Source organism: Balaenoptera musculus, chromosome 9 (assembly GCF_009873245.2).
Source record: "Balaenoptera musculus isolate JJ_BM4_2016_0621 chromosome 9, mBalMus1.pri.v3, whole genome shotgun sequence".
NCBI lineage: Eukaryota > Metazoa > Chordata > Mammalia > Artiodactyla > Balaenopteridae > Balaenoptera > Balaenoptera musculus.
The window spans coordinates 65577925-65596773 of NC_045793.1; positions in this window are offsets into that span (position 1 = coordinate 65577925).

The following is an 18849-nucleotide window of genomic DNA, read 5'->3' on the forward strand; positions in this document are numbered from 1 at the left end:
GGATCCTTAGAAACATTAACAATTAGAATATGATCTAACAATTGATTTCTAAAGAAGACAAACCACTACACAGTTATATATACCTGTTTTATCTCTACATCCCCATTACTTAGCTTGTTTCCTGACCCATACTGGGTAAGTTAGCTAAGTAACTAACTTAGCTTAGTTACAGCTAAGTCAGCCTGTAACTAACAATATAGAATACCTGAAAGACAAAACTTCTTTATACTTCACGATTCCTGTATAATTTCCACCCACTCAACTGAATTGTATTTTCTTCATGTTAGTTATTGAGCTATACTTCTTCACATTTTCAAAGAATTTAAAAGTAAAACAACTTTTAATCGGTACTTGTCTCTATCATACTTACATATATCATTAAAAAAAAAAAAACTGTATACAGAATTCTACTCTCTCCTCAGGGCTGTGGAACACACAGCAGAAGTAGAAAGAGGTGTTAATGCTGTCCTTGAAACGAAGTTGCTGGGCACTAAAATGCCCAAGTTCTTAAATTCATCCAACAAAATTGCATTGGAACCTACTATATGCCATGCACTGTCTATCACCGGGGATTCATAACAGACAAACTCCCTCTGCTGTCACTGTCTTAAAATTCTTAATACTTTTTGAATATGGGATCCCACAGTTTTACTTTGCACTGGGCCTGCAAATTCCATAGCAGGTACTAACATATGTTGCTTTTACTCTTTAAATCAGTTTTATTGGAGTATAATTTACATTACAGCAACATGCACCTATTTTGAATTTGCAGTTCAATAAAGTTTGATAAATGTACATATCTACATAGGTACATTTATAGCATCTCAAGATATAAAGCATTTCCATCACTCCAGAAAGTTCTCTTTTGCAGTTTTGCAATCATTCATACACCCCTACTATAGCAATGGATTTGCTTTTTTTTCTTGATTAGTTTGCCTGTTTTAAAATTTCATGCAAATGGAATCATTTCATACGTATTCTTTTGTGCCGGGCTTTCTTCACTCAACATAATATTTTGAGATTCATCCGGGTTATTTCATGAATCAGTAGTTTATTCCTTTTTATTACTGAGTACTTTTTCGTTGTATGAATATACAATTTGTGAATCACCATTGTGTGAATATACCACCTGTTGCTGGACATTTGAACAGACATTATACAAAAGAAGATTTACAAAAATGGCCAATAAGTGTATGAAAACATGTTCAACATCATTTAGTTATCAGGAAAAAATGCAAGTTAAAACCACAGTGAGTGACTACTGTATACCCATGGAAATGTCTGTGTTGTCCAATACAGCAGCCACTAGCCACATGTGGCTATTAAGCACTTGAAATACAACTAGTCTGAATTGAGATGTGCTGTAAGAATAAAATACATAACCAATTTTGGTGACTTAGTATGAAAAAAGAATGTAAAATATCTTAACTTTTGATTACATGCTTAAATGGTAATATTTGGATAGATTTGGTTAAATAAAATATATTACTAAAAGAAACTTCAACTATTTTCACTTTTTTAATGCGGTTCTTAGGAAACTTGGATGTGTAAAGTCCATTGTATTTCTACTGGACAGTCATAGGTGATCATTTAAACTCTGATAATGAAATGTTGGTGAGGTTATAACACAACTGGAATTCATACAAAGAACTCAGCTAAGCCATATCAGGCTCATGGCCCATAGAAACTCAGAAATAATAATTGTGTTGTTATAAGCTGTAAATTTTGTGGTAATTTTTATGCACCAATAGAACTCCAATGGAGGTATTACATAAAAGGTTAGGGATAGGTTGCTACTTCTGGCAAGTTAGGCATTCAGCAATGGTAACCAAATCAAGAGTAAACACTAATATTATTTTCTATACACAGCCTTCATCCCTCCAGAATGTCCATTTTATTCATGAGCCTATTAAGAAAGCAGTGATGGAAAGAAGCAGACTAACAGCTAAGGGAATTGTCATCTTGTCCACGTGATTGCTGGTCCAAGTGTAAAATGGTACACCACTTTGGAAGAGAGTTTGGAAGTTTCACATGAAGTTAAACATGCCCTTAACATATGACCCAGTTACTCTGCTATAGATTTTTACACACGAGCAATGAAAAGATATGCCCACAAAAAGATTTATATATGAATATTTTAAACAACTTTATTCATAATATTCTTAATAGCCAAAAACTGGAGGCAATTTTTTTTTCTTTTAAGTAGAAGTTGTGCTTCATAATGGTTATTCTTTTTTTTTTTAACATCTTTATTGGAGTATAATTGCTTTACAATGGTGTGTTAGTTTCTGCTGTATAACAGAGTGAATCAGTTATATATACACATATGTTCCCTTATCTCTTCCCTCTTGCATCTCCCTCCCTCCCACCCTCCCTATCCCACCCCTCTAGGTGGTCACAAAGCACCGAGCTGATCTCCCTGTGCTATGCGGCTGCTTCCCACTAGCTATCTATTTTACGTTTGGTAGTGTATATATGTCCATGCCACTCTCTCACTTTGTCACAGCTTACCCTTCCCCCTCCCCATATCCTCAAGTCCATTCTCTCGGAGGTCTGTGTCTTTATTCCCGTCTTGCCCCTAGGTTCTTCATGACCTTTTTTTTTTTTTCTTAGATTCCATATATATGTGTTAGCATACGGTATTTGTTTTTCTCTTTCTGACTTACTTCACTCTGTATGACAGACTCTAGGTCCATCCATCTCACTACAAATAACTCAATTTCATTTCTTTTTATGGCTGAGTAATAGTCCATTGTATATATGTGCCACATCTTCTTTATCCATTCATCTGTCGATGGACACTTAGGTTGCTTCCATGTCCTGGCTATTGTAAATAGAGCTGCAATGAACATTTTGGTACATGACTCTTTTTGAATTATGGTTTTCTCAGGGTCTATGCCAAGTAGTGGGATTGCTGGGTCATATGGTAGTTCTATTTTTAGTTTTTTAAGGAACCTCCATAGTGTTCTCCATAGTGGCTGTATCAATTTACATTCCCACCAACAGTGCAAGAGTGTTCCCTTTTCTCCACACCTTCTCCAGCATTTATTGTTTCTAGATTTTTTGATGATGGCCATTCTGAGCAGTGTGAGATGATATCTCATTGTAGTTTTGATCTGCATTTCTCTAATGATTAATGCTGTTGAGCATTCTTTCATGTGTTTTTTGGCAATCTATATATCTTCTTTGGAGAAATGTCTATTTAGGTCTTCTGCCCATTTTTGGATTGGGTTGTTTGCTTTTTTTGATATTGAGCTGCATGAGCTGCTTGTAACTTTTGGAGATTAATCCTTTGTCAGCTGCTTCATTTGCAAATATTTTCTCCCATTCTGAGGGTTGTCTTTTGGTCTTGTTTATGGTTTCCTTTGCTGTGCAAAAGATTTTAAGTTTCATTAGGTCCCATTTGTTTATTTTTGTTTTTATTTCCATTTCTCTAGGAGGTGGGTCAAAAAGGATCTTGCTGTGATTTATGTCATAGAGTGTTCTGCCTATGTTTTCCTCTAAGAGTTTTATAGTGTCTGGCCTTACATTTAGGTCTTTAAGCCATTTTGAGTTTATTTTTGTGTATGGTGTTAGGGTATTCTGCAATAGTTTGTAACAACACTTTAAAAGTAATAACTATCTACAAAAGATGCTAATAAAGTTTAAAAAGAAATTAAACAACATACAAAAAATTGTAAAAATTCAACATTCAAAAAATAGTGTGATGCTTTCTTGAAAACATTTAATGTAGTTAAAGATTTTTAATGATTTCATGTTCTGTTTTAATGATTTTTTGAATGACTTTGCACTTGAAAATACATTGAAACACAATTTAAAACGTTTAAACCTTAACTTTATCTTCTGGGTAATTCTATCCATTTCCATTGGGATTAGAAAGCTTGACTGAGAGGGAAAGCAAGATGTATGCCCAGTTGCTCCAACTTTAAATGACTATAAACTGCTTTGAGTTTCAACTGTCTATGAACTTCTTTGAGTTTTATTTCCACACACATCAAATAAGACATGCTCTTTCCAAGGTATAATATTTCCCATTTGTAACTTTCTGATCATCCAGATGAAATGAAGTGAGTCTAGGTAGCTTTGCTTCTCTAATATTTTTTGGAAAGCAATAATTACATTCTTATTGTGTGTAGGGATATATTCTTTCGTATGTATATATTCTTTCTGTAAAACAATCACTAAGACTCTCCTCTAAGATTAAACATTTGGAGGCATCTGAAATATCCATACTCTTGTAATTTGTTTTGTTTTTCCCAGATGCAACAAATTGTTGCTCTTTAAGTTGGACGTGTACAAAACAAAAAACGGAAAATGTTTCCTGTAAGTGCATCTCTCCCATGGCTATGTAAGATTTATTCCAAAATCCACTGAGAAAGAAGAAATAAGTTCAGTTAATTGCTTTGACATTTTCCAATGCCTTGGATCCCTGAGGCCTGCACACATTTCTATTGGTTGGGTGCTAGCACCACATGGAACTGGAGCAACTTACTACTCCTAAGAGTAGGCTAAATAATGTTTACTCTGAATAGTGAAGGTTGATTAGAAACCCTCTCCTTTTCACATTATCTCAAGAAAACAGTTTTTATACAGCCACGAATGAGCAAATTTCATCCCCGTCCCACACTAACCTGAACAATCATAGCAAGTAATAAATGTCTCCCCATGGTGAATTCAATGTGGAGTCTGGGGTTTTGTTATCTAGAGAGGAAGTTAAGTGCTAACAGCAACCACATGAAAACACATGCAACTATGGCATAATTCTGATTTGTTTAAAAAAAACGATTCATTTCCTTGTTACAAAGCCAACTAAGTACAACCATTTAAAACTGTTGAACCATGAAAGCCATTTTCCTTAAGGGTTTTAAATTTAGGAAGAGACGCATGAAATTTATGGCTTTAATGAGATATTCTTTGCCTGCAGTCAAGATGAGAGCTAGATCATTGGTTTCTCAGCATGACACCTATATGTTCTGTGCACTTGATACCATTAGGCTCATCATAACACAGCCAACATCACATTAACGTTTGAAAGGTTCACTTTTGTCTCTTAGTTTATGTCTTTCATTTACACCTATGGCATGCTAAATATCTCACTCTAGAATAAAAGATATACTCTACCTTTATCGATACTGTCAATGGAGTAAAAAAATTGCTATTTTCATATCCATGTTTCAAGCCACAGTCAATAGATATGGTTTCCAGAAAACAATAGATAATTGAATCAGATGTGTGTATAAGTCTGAATATGATACCCTTACTTTTGATACATAAGGAGCAGAAAATGTGGATTGCCCTGATGCATGCAGTTCCAACCATTATTATTTTTAACATTGAGTCTAATTCTAAATGTGATAAAAGATTATTGTTGCTTTTAAAGATAGATGAACTCTTTCAGGATATTCAGATTTCAGGGCAATGAGAAAGGCAACTTATTAAACAGTATCAGAAAGAGGTAACAACCACTGTAGAAATATGTCATTTTATGTTCTATGATGAAATAACACATATGAAAGAGCTCTGAAGAATCAAACCTATTTGCAAAATATCATTATTTTTTGACATTATACAATAAAATTCTATGATTAAGGAAACTAATCATTTAAGCTGTACTCTTAAATTTGTGCAAATGTTTGAAAGTATTTTATCTGTAAGTTTATGATCACTGTATCATTTATTATCATCAACAATTTCATATATTTGCAAGAGAGTGGAGAGCAGAGTACAATGCATCCCCATGTACTCATAACTGAGATTCAACAATTATTAAGATTTTGCCATGTCTGCTTTATCTATGTACTTTTTCCTCTCTCTCACCAAATTGTCTTAAAACAGATCCCAGGGCTTCCCTGGTGGCACAGTGGTTGAGAATCTGCCTGCCAATGCAGGGGACACGGGTTCGAGCCCTGGTCTGGGAAGATCCCACATGCCGCGGAGCAACTAGGCCCGTGAGCCACAACTACTGAGCCTGCGCATCTGGAGCCTGTGCTCCGCAACAAGAGAGGCCACGATAGTGAGAGGCCCGCGCACCGCGATGAAGTGTGGCCCCCACTTACCACAACTAGAGAAAGCCCTCGCACAGAAACGAAGACCCAACACAGCCATAAATAAATAAATAAATAAATTTTAAAAATAAAAAAAAAAAAAAAAAAAAAAACAGATCCCAGACTGCAATACTTTTTAGCTTATATTTCTCTCCTTTAAACAATTCATTGCTGATTGAGGTATATTTCATTTATACATGCTTTTCTATGACAGATGCACATTTTGTTTTGTTTTTTAATAATGTGAGACAATCAATAGGTTAATATGGTAATGGAAGATTGGACAACAGCATATTCTGCCTCATGCACGTCAGTCCACAGTTTTAGTGAAATTCAAAAAAATTTTGTTTTGTGTTTTTGTATTTTTTATAACGGTGATGGTCTAAGAAGCAGAAATTACACAGCATCACAGTTCACATTTGCGTTTCTGCACCTTAGGCAGAAAAATAGATCTAGTCAGAGCTGCAAATCATAAAGGAGAACACGTTTCAACCTCCAGAGCACTGCTGGACCAAGACATCTTTCTGATTATACTAATAAGGGACAAAAGTGGTGCATTAGAAACGAAGACCCAACACAGCCATAAAGAAAGAAAGAAAGAAAGAAAGAACGTGAATTTCTTTAAAAAAAAAAAAAAAAAACTGGTGCATTCAGCAATGACTTCCAAAATGTATTTTGTCAGTAAAAATCAAATTAACAATTGAACATTGGTTCAGGGTTCTCTCTTTTTTTAAGACTTTTTGGCAAGTATTGATTTGAGATTTGAAATTTTACACTTGATTGTATCTAATTCTCTAAGTCAGGAATAGTCTTATGAAAAAGGTTTTAGTAGGCTGTTTGTCTTCATTGCCCTTAGACACACCCAATCTGTGAGTTCCTTCTTCCTTCACCCCAGCCTAGGTCTATCTTCCCTGAGGAACAACTTGTGCTCAAGACCTTTCCTTCACACCTACATTTTCCTAGACTCCTCTGAAATCAAGCTCTCCTTCTGCCTCCCCTCCAATCCATGATCTATTTTCCATGGGGTTCCACATACTCCATTTAGTTATATCACAAGAGAACAGCTGACGAATATGGTGAGTGAATTCTTCGTGAGTCTATTAGTCAGGCTAGGCTAGGCTATGCTGTGGAACCAAACAATCCCTGAAACCTCAATGCCTTAAATCAACAAAAGTTTACTTCCCACTCACGTCACTATGTGATATGGGTTAGGTGGCTCTTCTTGGCAGTTCTTCTCTAATGTTCACATTGCAAAGTCTCCATTTCAGTGTTCACCGTGAGTGAGGGGGGAAGAGAGACAGAGACAGAGACAGATTCTGGTTCTGGTTGGGGAGACAAAAAGGGACACAGAAAATTGTCATGATTTAAGTGCTCCAATAGAGGTTGATAAAGGGTGATATATAGATCACAGCTAAATAAGCCCAGAGGTGGAAAAAGCACTCCATAAAAATAATACTTGAGTCTGACTTTGAAGACCTGGGATTTTATCAGAAATAGTAGTGGGAAGAGTGTTTCAGAGAGGTGAACGAGCAGTATGCAAAGGTGCAGAGTTTTCAAACGTTAAAGACAACTCAGAGTGTCTGGATCCAGGAGAATGCAGGGCAGGAGGTGTGAGGAGCTGAGTCTGGGAAGATAGGATGACGTTTTCTTGTGAAAGCCTTTGGGTCTTTGCTAAGGCACTTGGATTTAGCTCTATAGAATTGGACATACATTAATATCAAATGGTAATGAGGAACTAGTGGTAATGGCTGTACAGTATTGTGAATGTAACTAATGCCACTGAGTTACACACTTTAAAATGGCAAGTTTTATGTTATATACATATTTTTTTGCCTCAACTTAAAAAATTAACAATAGAATATACCAAAAACCATTGAATTGTACAGTTTAAATGGATGAATTTTGTGGTAGGTGCATTATATCTCAGTAATACTTTTTTTTTTTTAAAGAATTAAGCCTAAAAAATAATAAAATCGTATGAGGAGCTTTTAAGAAAATTGACATTTGAGCCCTATCCAATAATCAATTAAATCAGAATCTCTCAGGGTGGGCCGAGCATTCAGCAGCTTGAAAAGCGCTCCAGGTGATTCCAACGTGCGGCACAGAATCACTGCTGTAGGCAATAAGAAACCAGTGAAGAATTTTAATCAGGGGAATAACATGATCAGATTTGCATTTGAGGAACACAGATCCCTAGCTCAGAGCTTACAGTAGCCACATACATGCGTATAGAGACTTTATTCATAAATGCCCAAACCTGGAAACAACTCAGATGTCCCTCAACTGGCAAATGGATAAATAAACTCTGGTATATTCATATAACGGAATACCAGTTAGCAATTTTAAAAAAAACAAAACAAAACACCATCTTGACCATATTAACTGTATTTCTGATATCTCAAACTCTATTGGCCAAGGTAGAATCTGCCCTTAGTTCCTTTTGGGCTTGTCTGCTGCCAGCCAAGCTTTCCTATTAACCTCAGCAATGTCACTCTCTGATTGTCACTCAAGCCAGAGACCTCTTTCATTTTGCCTTCATTTTTAGGAGTTATGATGTACATATAGTAAAATTCACACTTTTAATGTACAGTCCTGAGTGTTTTGACAAACCATACACTTGTGTAACCACCACTACAATTAAGTCAGAGAACAGTTCCATCACAGCCCAAAATTCTCTTGTGCCCCTTCATAGCCAACTGTCAATGTCTCCTCCCCACACCCAACCTCTGGCAGGCACTCTTCTGCTTTCTGTTCCTTTAGTTTTGCCTTTTTCAGCATATCATATACATGAAATAATATAGTATGTAGCTTTTTGAGTGGAGATTCTTTCACTTCAAATAGTTCATACGGAACTTCCCTGGTGGCTCAGTGGTTAGGAATCCGCCTGCCAATGCAGGGGACATGGGTTCGAGCCCTGGTCCAGGAAGATCCCACATGCCACGGAGCAACTAAGCCCGTGCGCCACAACTACTGAACCTACAATCTAGAGCCCATGCTCTAGAGCCCGCAAGCCACAACTACTGAAGCCCACGCGCCTAGAGCCCGTGCTCCGCAACGAGAAGCCACCTCAATGAGAAGCCCGTGCACCACAAAGAAGAGCAGCCCCTGCTTGTCACAACTAGGGAAAGCCCACACACAGCAACGAAGACCCAACACAGCCAAAGATAAATAATAAAATAAATAAATAAATAAAATGTTTAAAAAAAATAGTTCATCCGTGTGGCTTCATGCATCAGTTCATTCCTTTTTATTGCTGAGTAGTGTTCTTTGTATGGATGGACCACAGTTTGCTTATCTACTCCTTAGCTGGAGATATCTGAGTGGTTTCTTGGTTTTGACAATTATGAATAAAGTTGCTATAAACATTTTTATACAGATATTTGTGAGGACATGATTTTCAGTTTTCTTGGGTAAATGCCTAAGAGTGGGATTGCTGGGTCATGTGGTAAGTGTATATTTAACTTTATAAGTGCTACCAGAGTGTTTGTCAAAGTAACTGTAACATTTTACAATCCCACCAGCAGTATGTGATGGCTACAATTGCTCCAGATCACATTCTCATCAGTACTTGGTATTTTTTGCTTTGTTTTGATTTGGCATTAGCCATTCAAGTGGGCATCTCATTGTGGTTTTAATTGGCAATTCCCTAATGACTGATGATGTTGAACATTTTTTCATGTGCCTATTTGCCATCTGTCTATAATCTGCTGAAGTGTCTGTTTAAATCTTTGGCCCATTTTTCTATTGGGTTGTCTGCAAAGTCATTTTTTAATGTCCCTGATTGCCTTTCTCTAGCTATGACTAAGGCAGTCAGTTGTTCCTCCATTACAATAATCAGATTTTCTTTTTCTATCATTAAGTATCCTTCTAGGTCCTGCTTTCAGGAACTAGTAGTATCCTCTTGTTAGATCCAGCCACCTATCTTTCCTCATTTGAGGCCCTTCTCTCATAAACCTCATGTCTCTGAACTCCCCTCTTCATCTAATGAAGTTGCTGCCTCAGTTCTACATCCTGCTCTGGATAATTCAGACTTCCTCATCGATACCCATAGCTCCCAACCTGCATTTAGCCAAGGCTGTTGTGCATTGTCTTTTTTTTCCCTCTCTGTTACCCCAAATATCCTTTTTCTCCCTTTTCATGTTGAAGGCTTTCCTCAAATGTGTAGAAATCCTTTCCTGAAGCTCATACTTAAAAAGTGGGCACTATGTACGTAGGGCAGATTGTAGGCTGGTGAGCTCCACCCCAGGAGGTTTTGATGAAAGAATCCTCCAAATGTCAGCACCTCTGATTCTTTTCTGTGAGGCTGGCCATTTCCTCTGGGAAGAATGCTATCACCTCCGTCTTGGAACTGTATGTCTTGGGACAGTGTGTTGGGTCAGGGAGCCAGGGCTCTCGTGGGGCTAGAGAGTCTCATGGCTCCACATGTATACTCACTCAACCTCCTGAGGTCAGTGGGGAGCCTCCCTCTGTCCTTAGGGGAACCTGCTGTCCCTCCATCTGGAGACTCTCTGGTTTACTTTGGGGTCTCTAGTTTTACTTTAGCTGGAGGAACAATCGCCTGACTATGCAGGTTGGGGAAGTCACCCAGACATCTGTTCCTTATTCAAGGTTTTTTTTTTTTTCAGCTTCATTCTTTCACTCCAGCCTCCCATTTACGTCTGGTAGTTCCATTTCTTGAGTTTTTAATGGGGTTTGAGACACATACTGGACTGATTCCCATCCCCCTTTACAGGCACCTGGGCCTCACCTTTTCTGCCTAGCTAAGACAGTTGTCATTCATCATGCTCTTTCCATTGTTCTAAATTTGACTTTATTTTTCTCCTTGTCCCTGTGATTTCAAATACTTTTATTTCTTTACTGCATTTTTACTGGATCTTGGGGAGGCAGCAGAAAGAAACATGGATTCAGTCAACTATTTTTAAATCAAAAAAGCTCTAATTTTTAAATATAATTTTTTACAGGGTTGTGAAATTTCTTAGATATAGTTTGTAAAGAATAAAAATCCACACGAGACTATTTATGTATAGGGAGATATTATGTGGGAGTACAGGGATGGCTCACAGAATCCAAGTGCTGGAAAACCTCAGACATTCTGGAACACGGAACTGGAAAGTCTTCAAGAATCAGAGTAGCCAATTGGCAGTATTCCTGAAATTGGTTTTTTTTTCTTACCTGAAATTGGTTCCCTTTTCTCTCTTATATATAAAAACTCTTTCTGATTACTCATCAACATAGGTCCTAAATTAACCTTAACAGGCCCCTGATCTTCTAACACCAGGAATTTCTACTAACTAATTCTAAATTGTCCAATGAGGTGATCTGATTGGCTTAGTTCTCAAGTCACATGCTTTCCTATATCCAATCAGCTGAGGGCAGGAAGTGGTAGGCTACAAACGTAGTAACAGCTAGGACCATTGGAAGGAGTCATTTCTCCCAGACCAGGGTCACTAAGAGTTATCTACCACATGAACATTAAATAAGTAGTAGACATGACAGTGTTCTGGTCATGATAAATATTAAATAACTTCTTTTCCTCAAATAGTTCCAAATTTATGGAATATCTTCTCTATCGCATCCTTTATAATTTCATTAAAACATTTTACTTCCAAATAAGCTTAAAGGGTATTATAATCTAGTAAGAAAAGAAAATGAACGCTAGTAATAGTATCAAAGTGGCTCAGAGAAACTACACATGGTGTTGAAAACGTAAAGCAGGAAGAATATGACTGTCTACAGAGGCCCTGAATGAGAAGGTAGGTGATGTACAAGGTCCCAGGCCAGAATCTACAACTCATTGACAAACACTCAGATCAAGACCTGAAACATCTTAACGTGGCCAGAGCACAGTTAAATGTATTTTTTTTTTTTTTAAACGCATTGTTTACTTTATTTATTTATTTATTTATTTATTTTTGGCTGTGTTGGGTCTTCGTTTCTGTGCGAGGGCTTTCTCCAGTTGTGGCAAGCGGGGGCCACTCTTCATCGCGGTGCGCGGGCCTCCCACTGTCGCGGCCTCTCTTGCTGCGGAGCACAGGCTCCAGACGCGCAGGCTCAGTAATTGTGGCTCACGGGCCCAGTTGCTCCGCGGCATGTGGGATCCTCCCAGACCAGGGCTCGAACCCGTGTCCCCTGCATTAGCAGGCAGATTCTCAACCACTGCGCCACCAGGGAAGCCCCAGAGCACAGTTAAAGCGAAGTCTCCTGAACCAAACTACTAATGGATTAAAAATATAAATGAGGCTGTCCATAGGAGAAGAAAGTTTAATTGGAAAGTAGGTCTAACTCTCCAGGCTGGGGGAGGGGGGGCAGAAATGAAATATAAAAGAGGAAGCAAAAATCTATATAGAATTTAATTTCATTTTAGAGCTATTGTGGTTTTGGAATAACATTACTTTTCCCGAGTCACATTTTCAAGACACTATATAATGGGTACTCTGATGACAGAAATGACATACTTCGGAATACGAAAGATAATACAAAACTAGGGAAATAATTGTTGATTTAAAACACTGTTACAGAATTGGAACCAATTAATTTTTTAAAAGGATAAAATCAAGTGGGATGTCATTCCCAAAACTTTGAGAACAAAAAAGTTAGATTGGTCTTTAAGTATTCTAAGCATACACAGGGAAGATATAGTTCTCTGGCTTGTAAAGGTTTACATTTTTTGCAGTTCATTGAACAGACAAAATGTCAAAGAGAGATCTCAGCTCTTGGTGTCCATAGTTTATATTATGAAACACAAAAGAAGTTGTGAGTTTCCCTTAAAAAAGAAAACAGAAAACCACTACCTACAAAACCCTCTTGCTCTGTACTTAGTCAACACCTGTTTAATGTCTTTTTCCTTTTAGTTTAGTGCATCATGATCCACAAATTACATTTACCCTTTGATGAGCTGGGCTGGAGGTACAGGCTTGGGAGGGACAAGGAAATGAATTCTGCCAACAACTTGATTGGAATGAACCCTTTCTCAGTCAAACATTCAGATGAGACCCATTCCTGGATAACCCTTAATTGCAGCCTTGTGGAAAACAAAGTGTAGCCAGACTCTTGAACCACAGAAACTGTCAGATAATAAATGTGTGTTGTTTGAAGCTAAATTTGTGGTAATTTGTTACACAGCAATAGATAGTTAATACAATCAGTGCTTTCAAAGTATGTTTAGTAGGACACTATTCTCATTTTAAAACAAGATTTCACATGCAAATCAGTTTGGGGAATGTTGCATTCTATATCCTATACCCCCTTAGAGGGTCACAGAGCTTTCTGAGAAGTACAGTGAGGAAACTGTTAAATCAGAGATACCTTATTTTTGGAGCCCAGCCCCATTTTGATATTTTAATTTCTAGTAATATCTTATAAAACTAGTTTTCAAGTTATCACACCACAAAGTAGTCATTGCAAAGAGCAATAGCCTACAAGCTGGAGAACGCATCCCCTTGGAGGTACATCAAGACCTGCAATAGGTACTGGCACGTGGTAATTTTAAGGAAATCCATTTCCAGATTCTTGCCTCCTTATATTCTTTTTCTCAAACTCACCGACCAGACAATACTCCTGGGGAGGAGTCTTCAAGTTTCCCTTTTCCACTTCACAAAAGAAGTGACATGAATCCCATCCATTCCCAATAAACCTCTAGATGACACACAAAAGGACAATATGAAACACTGGTGTCCATGTTGAGCGAGTGAATGACCATAAGATTGGGCATCACACTGCAGAAAAGCTAATGGAATGGGAGAAATTGATGTGGCCAGCTTTGGAAAACTCAGTGTGCCGCAAAGGGGCAAATAAATTCATAAATGAAAGTCCCCTCATAGGTAATTAAAGCAAAATGAAAAATGTCCAAGGATAGGACTAGGACATCCCTATGACAAATAAAACCCACAGCCTGGAGCTGCTGCTGAGCCTCTCTGAGCATGGCAGCCAGTCATAAGGAAAGAAAGACGCTTAAAAAGCCCTGGGGTTGGAGCATGAGGAAACTGCGTCTCTGCACAAGTAGGGCACCTACAGGCACTGGTGGGGGACCACGGACAACTAAGGGGATGGGAGGAACCCCCAGCAACCAGGTAGGACGTGGGGCATGGGGAGGTGAAGGGGGAGGAGAAGTGGAGGTGGGATGGGACTGGCACCCCTGAAGGGCGGCTGGGGGAGGGGAAGAGATCCCATGCCCGAAGGGGGAAATTGGGGAACCATTGGGAGGGCAGAGGATCAAAAGGGAGTATGGCCAGGTTTCCCCTGCCCACTTGGGCACCCAGGAACCTGTTGAGATCCCGGGCCTGATCCTCTGACCACCAAGGCCCCCTCCAGCCACGGGGGTCCTGAGGGAGTGGGAGGGAGGGAAGGGGGAGCAAAAGTAAAGGCTGGACCTCCGGGACTCGCACCCCTGAGGGGTGGCTGGGGGAGGGAAGGAGTCCCTACACCCAGCGGGACCCACCCACGGTTAGGGGTCCAGCAGGGCTACGGGGGAGATGCTGGGGGAGATGGTGGGGGGGTGCACAAAAGAATGGAAGGGAGCAGGGCCAGTGCTTTCCCTGTCCACTTAGGCACTGGGAAGCCTGCTGGGCTCCCGGGCCTAATCCTCTGCCCTCTGAGCCTCCCTCCTGCCGCGAAGAGCCCAAGCCCCGCCCCTACACCCCCACCCAGGGCCCCACCTCTACACTCGGAGACGCCCTCTGAGACGCCCTCCAACACACTGAGCCTAAACCCCACCCACACACCCTCACCCAGGGCCCTACCTCCAAACTCCGGAACTCCACACTGCAGAGGCCCTGCTTTGGACATGCTGCCTTCCCCCTTCGCCACAGGTCATAAGCAGAGGTCCGGCCCCATGCTTAAACATCACCGCCCCAACCGCCTAGGTCCAGCCCTAACCTAACCCCACCCCTGCCTAAGTTCCACCCCCATCTAAACTCTGCCCCCATAGCCAAGGCTTTTTTTTTTTTTTCCTCTTTTAGATTGAGGTTCTGTTTTACCTTATTGATTCATTGTTTTTGATTCTTTTATATTTTTATTTTTCCTAATAAATCTTTTATTTTTCTAATTTTATTTTTTTCTTTATACTTTATTATTGTTCTCTCCTTTTGGCTTGTTCCCCACTGTCTCCCCCCACCCCTTTATTTCTTTTTTTGTTGTTGTTGTGGTTTTATTTTACCTTGCTGCAGTTGTTTCAATTATAGTTTTATTTTTCCTAATATATTGTTCTCCTATTTAATTTTATTATTATTTTTTTATTCTTTGATATTGTACTGCTCCTTTTTTTCTTTATTTCTTTCTTTCTTTTTTTTGTTTACCACGCCACGAAGCTTGGGGATCTTGGTTCATGAGCAGGGGGTTGGGCCAAAGCTCCTGCAGTGAGAGCTCTGAGTCCAAACCACTGGTCTAACAGAGAACCTCAGACCCCAGGGAATATTCATCAGAGTGAGGTCTCCCGGAGGTCCTCATCTCAGCACCAAGACGCAGCTCTACCCAACAGCCTACAAACTCCAGTGTTGGAAGCCTCAGGCCAAACAACCAGTAAGACAGGAACACAATCCCACTCATAAAAAAAAAAAAAAAAAAAAAATTGAGATGGCAAAAAAATATGTCACAGATGAAGGAGCAGGTAAAAACCTACAAGACCAAATAAATGAAGAGGAAATAGGCAACCTACCTGAAAAAGAATTCAGAGTAATGATAGTAAAGATGATCCAAAAATCTCAGAAACAGAATGTAGAAAATACAAGAAACATTTAACAAGGATCTAGAAGAACTAAAGAGCAAACAAACAGTGATGAACAATACAATTACTGAAATTAAAAATACTCTAGAAGGAATCAATAGCAGAATAACTAGTCACAAGAATAGATAAGTGAGCTGGAAGATAGAATGGTGGAAATAACTGCCAGGGAGCAGAATAAAGAAAAAAGAATGAAGACAAGGTTGTCCATTCTCACCACTATTATTCAACTTAGTTTTGGAAGTTTTAGCCACAGCAATCAGAGAAGAAAAAGAAATAAAAGGAATCCAAATTGGAAAAGAAGAAGTAAAACTGTGACTGTTTGCAGATGACATAATACTATACATAGAGAATCCTAAAGATGCTACCAGAAAACTCCTAGAGCCGTTCAATGCATCTGGTAGAGTAGCAGGATACAAAATGAATGCACAGAAATCTCTTGCATTCCTATACACTAATGATGAAAAATCTGAAAGAGAAATTAAGAAAACACTCCCATTTACCACTACAACAAAAAGAATAAAATACCTAGGAATAAACCTACCTAAGGAGACAAAAGACCTGTATGCAGAAAACTATAAGACACTGATGGAAGAAATTAAAGATGATACAAACAGATGGAGATGGAGAGATACACCATGTTCTTGGATTGGAAGAATCAACATTGTGAAAAAGACTATACTACCCAAAGCAATCTACAGATTCAATGCAATCCCTATCAAACTACCACTGGTATTTTTCACAGAACTAGAACAAAAAATCACACAATTTGTATGGAAACACAAAAGACCCCGAATAGCCAAGCAATCTTGAGAAAGAAAAATGGAGCTGGAGGAATCAGGCTCCCTGACTTCACACTATACTACAAAGCTACAGTAATCAAGACAGTATGGTACTGGCACAAAACAGAAATATAGATCAATGGAACAGGATAGAAAGCCCAGAGATAAACCCACGCACCTATGGTCAACTAATCTATGACAAAGGAGGCAAGGATATACAATGGAGAAAAGACAGTCTCTTCAATAAGTGGTGCTGGGAAAACTGGACAGCTACATGTAAAAAATGAAGTTAGAACACTTCCTAACACCATACAAAAAAATAAATTCAAAATGGATTAAAGACCTAAATGTAAGGCCAGACACTATCAAACTCTTAGAGGAAAACATAGGCAGAACACTCTATGACATACATCACAGCAAGATCCTTTTTGACCCACCTCCTAGAGAAATGGAAATAAAAACAAAAATAAACAAATGGGACCTAATGAAACTTAAAACCTTTTGCACAGCAAAGGAAACCATAAACAAGACAAAAAGACAACCCTCAGAATGGGGAAAATATTTGCAAATGAAGCAACTGACAAAGAATTAATCTCCAAAGTATACAAGCAGCTCATGCAACTCAATATCAAAAAAACAAAGAACCCAATCCAAAAATGGGCAGAAGACCTAAACAGACATTTCTCCAAAGAAGATATACAGACTGCCAACAAACACATGAAAGGATGCTCAACATCACTAATCATTAGAGAAGTGCAAATCAAAACTACAATGAGGTATCACCTCACACCAGTCAGAATGGCCATCATAAATAAATCTACAAACAATAAATGCTGGAAAGGGCATGGAGAAAAGGGAACCCTCTTGCACTGTTGGTGGGAATGTAAATTGATACAGCCACTATGGAGAACAGTATGGAGGTTCCTTAAAAAACTAAAAATAGAACTACCATATGACCCAGCAATCCCACTACTGGGCATATACCCTGAGAAAACCATAATTCAAAAAGAGTCATGTACCACAATGTTCATTGCAGCACTATTTACAATAGCCAGGACATGGAAGCAACCTAAGTTTCCATTGACAGATGAATGGATAAAGAAGATGTGGCACATATATACAATGGAATATTACTCAGCCATAAAAAGAAATGAAATTGAGTTATTTGTAGTGAGGTGGATGGAGTTAGAGTCTGTCATACAGAGTGAAATAAGTCAGAAAGAGAAAAACAAATACCGTATGCTAACACATATATATGGAATCTAAAAAAAAAAAAAAAAAAAAAAAGTGGTTCTGAAGAGCCTAGGGGCAGGACAGGAATAAAGACACAGATGTAGATAATGGACTTGAGGACACAGGGAGGGGGAAGGGTAATCTGGGACAAAGTGAGAGAGTAGCACTGACATATATACACTACCAAATGTAAAACAGATAGCTAGTGGGAAGCAGCCGCATAGCACAGGGAGATCAGCTTGGTGCTTTGTGACCACCTAGAGGGGTGGGATAGGGAGGGTGGGAGGGAGACACAAGAGGGAGGGTATATGGGGATATACCTATGCATATAGCTGATTCACTTTGTTATAAAGCAGAAACTAACACAACATTGTAAAGCAATTATACTCCAATAAAGATGTTTTTAAAAAAAGCCCTGGGGTTCACCTAAATAGAGTCAATTCTTAGTGCAAGGAGGGACCGGGTAATGATGGAACCCTGTTCAATGCCAAACATTTTCACATTAAGTCCTCACAACCACTTGAAAGTAAGGGGAACTATTACCCATATTTTACAGGTGCAGGAAACCACACTTTAGTGAGTTGTAAAACTAGGACTTGAGCCCAGATTTGGGGCCTAAAGTTCAGTGTGCTTTTAATACCACACCATTAAGTGGGTCTTCCTCACTACAGAGGGAAGGCAGCCTACTGACCCTTTTGTTTCCACCTTTAAGGTAAGACTTTAGTTCCTTTATGAAAATTTCACTTCTGTAATGGGATCCTGGGAACATTGGGCTCTCGGGATGATTTAGACACAACTCAAATCCCAGAGATATAAGCTATTCAAGTTGCATTCTGAACTCATAAGCGTGATGGCAGGCCACTTTTTATCTCATGAAATGTCTGTAGAGAGAATGTTGAGGTGCTGGTGTTTGGACAGTACTTTTCTAATAAATAATGATGTGGCTGAGAAATACTTATAGAAACTGAAAATACAGTATCACTTACATGATGTAAATCATTGTCGTAACTGAAACATACTAATTTGACCTTGTTTGACTTTGTTTATCCATTCCTAAAGTGTGTTTAATAGT